The following is an 8,702-nucleotide window of genomic DNA, read 5'->3' as shown; positions in this document are numbered from 1 at the left end:
TTGTTGAGTCATGTGTTGAGCCATGCCTTAAAGCCATGTTTTGAGTCTTTTGATGAACAATGTGTTGAACCATGGGTTGAGCCATGTTTTGCGTCATGTGTTGAGCCATGGGTTGAGCCATGTTTTGCGTCATGTGTTGAGCCATGTGTTGCGTCATGGGTTGAGCCATGTTTTGCGTCATGTGTTGAGCCATGGGTTGAGCCATGTTTTGCGTCATGTGTTGAGCCATGGGTTGAGCCATGTTTTGCGTCATGTGTTGAGCCATGTTTTGCGTCATGTGTTGAGCCATGGGTTGAGCCATGTTTTGCGTCATGTGTTGAGCCATGTTTTGCGTCATGTGTTGAGCCATGTGTTGCGTCATGTGTTGAGCCATGTTTTGCGTCATGTGTTGCGCCATGTGTTGCGTCATGTGTTGAGCCATGTTTTGCGTCATATGTTGAGCCATGTGTTGCGTCATGTGTTGAGCCATGTTTTGCGTCATGTCTTGAACCATGTGTTGCGTCATGTGTTGAGCCATGTTTTGCGTCATGTGTTGAGCCATGTGTTGCGTCATGTGTTGAGCCATGTGTTGCGTCATGTGTTGATCCATGTTTTGCGTCATGTGTTGAGCCATGTGTTGCGTCATGTGTTGAGCCATGTTTTGCGTCATGTGTTGAGCCATGTTTTGCGTCATGTCTTGAACCATGTGTTGCGTCATGTGTTGAGCCATGTTTTGCGTCATGTGTTGAGCCATGTGTTGCGTCATGTGTTGAGCCATGTGTTGCGTCATGTGTTGAGCCATGTGTTGCGTCATGTGTTGTGCCATGTTTTGCGTCATGTGTTGAGCCATGTGTTGCGTCATGTGTTGAGCCATGTTTTGCGTCATGTCTTGAACCATGGGTTGAGCCATGTTTTGCGTCATGTGTTAAACCATGGGTTGAGCCATGTTTTGCGTCATGTGTTGAACCATGGGTTGAGCCATGTGTTGCGTCATGCGTTGAGCCATGTTTTGCGCCATATGTTGAGCCATGGGTTGAGCCATGTTTTGCGTCATGTGTTGAGCCATGTTTTGCGTCATGTGTTGAGCCATGGGTTGAGCCATGTTTTGCGTCATGTGTTGAGCCATGGGTTGAGCCATGTTTTGCGTCATGTCTTGAATGTCTTGAACCATGTGTTGAACCATGTTTTGCGTCATGTGTTGCGTCATGCGTTGAGCCATGTTTTGCGTCATGTGTTGAGCCATGTGTTGAGCCATGTTTTGCGTCATGTGTTGCGTCATGCGTTGAGCCATGTTTTGCGTCATGTCTTGAACCATGTGTTGAGCCATGTTTTGCGTCATGTGTTGCGTCATGCGTTGAGCCATGTTTTGCGTCATGTGTTGAGCCATGTTTTGCGTCATGTGTTGCGTCATGCGTTGAGCCATGTTTTGCGTCATGTGTTGAGCCATGTTTTGCGTCATGTGTTGAGCCATGGGTTGAGCCATGTGTTGCGTCATGTGTTGCGTCATGTGTTGAGCCATGTTTTGCGTCATGTGTTGAGCCATGTTTTGCGTCATGTGTTGAGCCATGGGTTGAGCCATGTGTTGCGTCATGTGTTGCGTCATGCGTTGAGCCATGTTTTGCGTCATGTGTTGAGTCATGTTTTGCGTCATGTGTTGAGCCATGTGTTGAGCCATGTTTTGCGTCATGTGTTGCGTCATGTGTTGAGCCATGTTTTGCGTCATGTGTTGAGCCATGTTTTGCGTCATGTGTTGAGCCATGGGTTGAGCCATGTGTTGCGTCATGTGTTGAGCCATGTTTTGCGTCATGTGTTGAGCCATGGGTTGAGCCATGTTTTGCGTCATGTGTTGAGCCATGGGTTGAGCCATGTTTTGCGTCATGTGTTGAGCCATGTTTTGCGTCATGTGTTGAGCCATGTGTTGCGTCATGTGTTGAGCCATGTTTTGCGTCATGTGTTGAGCCATGTGTTGCGTCATGTGTTGAGCCATGTTTTGCGTCATGTGTTGAGCCATGTGTTGAGCCATGTTTTGCGTCATGTGTTGCGTCATGCGTTGAGCCATGTTTTGCGTCATGTCTTGAACCATGTGTTGAGCCATGTTTTGCGTCATGTGTTGCGTCATGCGTTGAGCCATGTTTTGCGTCATGTGTTGAGCCATGTTTTGCGTCATGTGTTGCGTCATGCGTTGAGCCATGTTTTGCGTCATGTGTTGAGCCATGTTTTGCGTCATGTGTTGAGCCATGGGTTGAGCCATGTGTTGCGTCATGTGTTGCGTCATGCGTTGAGCCATGTTTTGCGTCATGTGTTGAGCCATGTTTTGCGTCATGTGTTGAGCCATGTGTTGAGCCATGTTTTGCGTCATGTGTTGCGTCTTGCGTTGAGCCATGTTTTGCGTCATGTGTTGAGCCATGTTTTGCGTCATGTGTTGAGCCATGGGTTGAGCCATGTGTTGCGTCATGTGTTGAGCCATGTTTTGCGTCATGTGTTGAGCCATGGGTTGAGCCATGTTTTGCGTCATGTGTTGAGCCATGTTTTGCGTCATGTGTTGAGCCATGGGTTGAGCCATGTTTTGCGTCAAGTGTTGAACCATGTTTTGCGTCATGTGTTGCGTCATGGGTTGAGCCATGTTTTGCGTCATGTGTTGAGCCATGGGTTGAGCCATGTTTTGCGTCATGTGTTGAGCCATGGGTTGAGCCATGTTTTGCGTCATGTGTTGAGCCATGTTTTGCGTCATGTGTTGAGCCATGGGTTGAGCCATGTTTTGCGTCATGTGTTGAGCCATGTTTTGCGTCATGTGTTGAGCCATGTGTTGCGTCATGTGTTGAGCCATGTTTTGCGTCATGTGTTGCGCCATGTGTTGCGTCATGTGTTGAGCCATGTTTTGCGTCATGTGTTGAGCCATGTGTTGCGTCATGTGTTGAGCCATGTTTTGCGTCATGTCTTGAACCATGTGTTGCGTCATGTGTTGAGCCATGTTTTGCGTCATGTGTTGAGCCATGTGTTGCGTCATGTGTTGAGCCATGTGTTGCGTCATGTGTTGAGCCATGTTTTGCGTCATGTGTTGAGCCATGTGTTGCGTCATGTGTTGAGCCATGTTTTGCGTCATGTGTTGAGCCATGTTTTGCGTCATGTCTTGAACCATGTGTTGCGTCATAAGTTGAGCCATGTTTTGCGTCATGTGTTGAGCCATGTGTTGCGTCATGTGTTGAGCCATGTTTTGCGTCATGTGTTGAGCCATGTGTTGCGTCATGTGTTGTGCCATGTTTTGCGTCATGTGTTGAGCCATGTGTTGCGTCATGTGTTGAGCCATGTTTTGCGTCATGTCTTGAACCATGGGTTGAGCCATGTTTTGCGTCATGTGTTGAACCATGGGTTGAGCCATATTTTGCGTCATGTGTTGAACCATGGGTTGAGCCATGTGTTGCGTCATGCGTTGAGCCATGTTTTGCGCCATATGTTGAGCCATGGGTTGAGCCATGTTTTGCGTCATGTGTTGAGCCATGTTTTGCGTCATGTGTTGAGCCATGGGTTGAGCCATGTTTTGCGTCATGTGTTGAGCCATGGGTTGAGCCATGTTTTGCGTCATGTCTTGAATGTCTTGAACCATGTGTTGAACCATGTTTTGCGTCATGTGTTGCGTCATGCGTTGAGCCATGTTTTGCGTCATGTGTTGAGCCATGTGTTGAGCCATGTTTTGCGTCATGTGTTGCGTCATGCGTTGAGCCATGTTTTGCGTCATGTCTTGAACCATGTGTTGAGCCATGTTTTGCGTCATGTGTTGCGTCATGCGTTGAGCCATGTTTTGCGTCATGTGTTGAGCCATGTTTTGCGTCATGTGTGGCGTCATGCGTTGAGCCATGTTTTGCGTCATGTGTTGAGCCATGTTTTGCGTCATGTGTTGAGCCATGGGTTGAGCCATGTGTTGCGTCATGTGTTGCGTCATGCGTTGAGCCATGTTTTGCGTCATGTGTTGAGCCATGTTTTGCGTCATGTGTTGAGCCATGTGTTGAGCCATGTTTTGCGTCATGTGTTGCGTCATGTGTTGAGCCATGTTTTGCGTCATGTGTTGAGCCATGTTTTGCGTCATGTGTTGAGCCATGGGTTGAGCCATGTGTTGCGTCATGTGTTGAGCCATGTTTTGCGTCATGTGTTGAGCCATGGGTTGAGCCATGTTTTGCGTCATGTGTTGAGCCATGTTTTGCGTCATGTGTTGAGCCATGGGTTGAGCCATGTTTTGCGTCATGTGTTGAGCCATGTTTTGCGTCATGTGTTGAGCCATGTGTTGCGTCATGTGTTGAGCCATGTTTTGCGTCATGTGTTGAGCCATGTGTTGCGTCATGTGTTGAGCCATGTTTTGCGTCATGTGTTGAGCCATGTTTTGCGTCATGTGTTGCGTCATGCGTTGAGCCATGTTTTGCGTCATGTCTTGAACCATGTGTTGAGCCATGTTTTGCGTCATGTGTTGCGTCATGCGTTGAGCCATGTTTTGCGTCATGTGTTGAGCCATGTTTTGCGTCATGTGTTGCGTCATGCGTTGAGCCATGTTTTGCGTCATGTGTTGAGCCATGTTTTGCGTCATGTGTTGAGCCATGCGTTGAGCCATGTGTTGCGTCATGTGTTGCGTCATGCGTTGAGCCATGTTTTGTGTCATGTGTTGAGCCATGTTTTGCGTCATGTGTTGAGCCATGTGTTGAGCCATGTTTTGCGTCATGTGTTGCGTCATGCGTTGAGCCATGTTTTGCGTCATGTGTTGAGCCATGTTTTGCGTCATGTGTTGAGCCATGGGTTGAGCCATGTGTTGCGTCATGTGTTGAGCCATGTTTTGCGTCATGTGTTGAGCCATGGGTTGAGCCATGTTTTGCGTCATGTGTTGAGCCATGTTTTGCGTCATGTGTTGAGCCATGGGTTGAGCCATGTTTTGCGTCATGTGTTGAGCCATGTTTTGCGTCATGTGTTGAGCCATGTGTTGCGTCATGTGTTGAGCCATGTTTTGCGTCATGTGTTGAGCCATGTGTTGCGTCATGTGTTGAGCCATGTTTTGCGTCATGTGTTGAGCCATGTGTTGCGTCATGTGTTGAGCCATGTTTTGCGTCATGTCTTGAACCATGTGTTGCGTCATGTGTTGAGCCATGTTTTGCGTCATGTGTTGAGCCATGTGTTGCGTCATGTGTTGAGCCATGTGTTGCGTCATGTGTTGAGCCATGTTTTGCGTCATGTGTTGAGCCATGTGTTGCGTCATGTGTTGAGCCATGTTTTGCGTCATGTGTTGAGCCATGTGTTGCGTCATGTCTTGAACCATATGTTGCGTCATGTGTTGAGCCATGTTTTGCGTCATGTGTTGAGCCATGTGTTGCGTCATGTGTTGAGCCATGTTTTGCGTCATGTGTTGAGCCATGTGTTGCGTCATGTGTTGAGCCATGTTTTGCATCATGTGTTGAGCCATGTGTTGCGTCATGTGTTGAGCCATGTTTTGCGTCATGTCTTGAACCATGGGTTGAGCCATGTTTTGCGTCATGTGTTGAACCATGGGTTGAGCCATGTTTTGCGTCATGTGTTGAACCATGGGTTGAGCCATGTGTTGCGTCATGCGTTGAGCCATGTTTTGCGCCATATGTTGAGCCATGGGTTGAGCCATGTTTTGCGTCATGTGTTGAGCCATGTTTTGCGTCATGTGTTGAGCCATGGGTTGAGCCATGTTTTGCGTCATGTGTTGAGCCATGGGTTGAGCCATGTTTTGCGTCATGTCTTGAATGTCTTGAACCATGTGTTGAACCATGTTTTGCGTCATGTGTTGCGTCATGCGTTGAGCCATGTTTTGCGTCATGTGTTGAGCCATGTGTTGAGCCATGTTTTGCGTCATGTGTTGCGTCATGCGTTGAGCCATGTTTTGCGTCATGTCTTGAACCATGTGTTGAGCCATGTTTTGCGTCATGTGTTGCGTCATGCGTTGAGCCATGTTTTGCGTCATATGTTGAGCCATGTTTTGCGTCATGTGTTGCGTCATGCGTTGAGCCATGTTTTGCGTCATGTGTTGAGCCATGTTTTGCTTCATGTGTTGAGCCATGGGTTGAGCCATGTGTTGCGTCATGTGTTGCGTCATGCGTTGAGCCATGTTTTGCGTCATGTGTTGAGCCATGTTTTGCGTCATGTGTTGAGCCATGTGTTGAGCCATGTTGTGCGTCATGTGTTGCGTCATGCGTTGAGCCATGTTTTGCGTCATGTGTTGAGCCATGTTTTGCGTCATGTGTTGAGCCATGGGTTGAGCCATGTGTTGCGTCATGTGTTGAGCCATGTTTTGCGTCATGTGTTGAGCCATGTGTTGAGCCATGTTTTGCGTCATGTGTTGAGCCATGGGTTGAGCCATGTTTTGCGTCATGTGTTGAGCCATGGGTTGAGCCATGTTTTGCGTCATGTCTTGAACCATGTGTTGAACCATGTTTTGCGTCATGTGTTGCGTCATGCGTTGCGTCATGCGTTGAGCCATGTTTTGCGTCATGTGTTGAGCCATGGCTTGAGCCATGTTTTGCGTCATGTCTTGAACCATGTGTTGAGCCATGTTTTGCGTCATGTGTTGCGTCATGCGTTGAGCCATGTTTTGCGTCATGTGTTGCGTCATGTGTTGAGCCATGTTTTGCGTCATGTGTTGAGCCATGTGTTGAGCCATGTTTTGCGTCATGTGTTGAACCATGGGTTGAGCCATGTTTTGCGTCATGTCTTGAACCATGTGTTGAACCATGTTTTGCGTCATGTGTTGCGTCATGCGTTGAGCCATGTTTTGCGTCATGTGTTGAACCATGTGTTGAACCATGTTTTGCGTCATGTGTTGCGTCATGCGTTGAGCCATGTTTTGCGTCATGTGTTGCGTCATGCGTTGAGCCATGTTTTGCGTCATGTCTTGAACCATGTGTTGAACCATGTGTTGCGCCATGTGCTGCGTCATGTGTTGAGCCATGTTTTGCGTCATGTGTTGAACCATGTGTTGAACCATGTTTTGCGTCATGTGTTGCGTCATGCGTTGAGCCATGTTTTGCGTCATGTGTTGCGTCATGGGTTGAGCCATGTTTTGCGTCATGTGTTGCGTCATGCGTTGAGCCATGTTTTGCGTCATGTGTTGCGTCATGTGTTGAGCCATGTTTTGCGTCATGTGTTGCGTCATGCGTTGAGCCATGTGTTGAGCCATGTGTTGCGTCATGTGTTGCGTCATGTGTTGAGCCATATGTTGGGCAATGTGTTTAACCACGTGGTATGTCCAAACTGTTCATTAAGTTTTGGTTATATGCCGTATTACATATACATATATATGTGTGGCACATCTTTTTAATAAGCTTGTACAAATGCTAACACTCGTTCAGTGTATGAATCTTCGTCATGTGTTGAACCATGGGTTGAGCCATGTGTTGCGTCATGCGTTGAGCCATGTTTTGCGCCATATGTTGAGCCATGGGTTGAGCCATGTTTTGCGTCATGTGTTGAGCCATGTTTTGCGTCATGTGTTGAGCCATGGGTTGAGCCATGTTTTGCGTCATGTGTTGAGCCATGGGTTGAGCCATGTTTTGCGTCATGTCTTGAATGTCTTGAACCATGTGTTGAACCATGTTTTGCGTCATGTGTTGCGTCATGCGTTGAGCCATGTTTTGCGTCATGTGTTGAGCCATGGGTTGAGCCATGTTTTGCGTCATGTGTTGAGCCATGGGTTGAGCCATATTTTGCGTCATGTGTTGCGTCATGTGTTGAGCCATGTTTTGCGTCATGTGTTGAGCCATGGGTTGAGCCATGTTTTGCGTCATGTGTTGAGCCATGGGTTGAGCCATGTTTTGCGTCATGTCTTGAACCATGTGTTGAGCCATGTTTTGCGTCATGTGTTGCGTCATGCGTTGAGCCATGTTTTGCGTCATGTGTTGCGTCATGTGTTGAGCCATGTTTTGCGTCATGTGTTGAGCCATGTGTTGCGTCATGTGTTGAGCCATGTTTTGCGTCATGTGTTGAGCCATGTGTTGAGCCATGTTTTGCGTCATGTGTTGAACCATGGGTTGAGCCATGTTTTGCGTCATGTCTTGAACCATGTGTTGAGCCATGTTTTGCGTCATGTGTTGCGTCATGTGTTGAGCCATGTTTTGCGTCATGTCTTGAACTATGTGTTGAACCATGTTTTGCGTCATGTGTTGCGTCATGCGTTGAGCCATGTTTTGCGTCATGTGTTGCGTCATGCGTTGAGCCATGTTTTGCGTCATGTGTTGCGTCATGGGTTGAGCCATGTTTTGCGTCATGTGTTGAACCATGTGTTGAACCATGTTTTGCGTCATGTGTTTCGTCATGCGTTGAGCCATGTTTTGCGTCATGTGTTGCGTCATGGGTTGAGCCATGTTTTGCGTCATGTGTTGCGTCATGCGTTGAGCCATGTTTTGCGTCATGTGTTGCGTCATGTGTTGAGCCATGTTTTGCGTCATGTGTTGCGTCATGCGTTGAGCCATGTGTTGAGCCATGTGTTGCGTCATGTGTTGCGTCATGTGTTGAGCCATATGTTGGGCAATGTGTTTAACCACGTGGTATGTCCAAACTGTTCATTAAGTTTTGGTTATATGCCGTATTACATATACATATATATGTGTGGCACATCTTTTTAATAAGCTTGTACAAATGCTAACACTCGTTCAGTGTATGAATTTTTCAAAATGTCATTAATTGTAAAACCTAAACTAACCGCAGAATTCATTACTCGCTTGGCC

This window comes from Mya arenaria, chromosome 17 (assembly GCF_026914265.1).
Source record: "Mya arenaria isolate MELC-2E11 chromosome 17, ASM2691426v1".
Lineage (NCBI taxonomy): Eukaryota > Metazoa > Mollusca > Bivalvia > Myida > Myidae > Mya > Mya arenaria.
The sequence above is the reverse complement of the archived record's forward strand: the minus strand, read 5'-3'. Positions refer to the sequence as shown.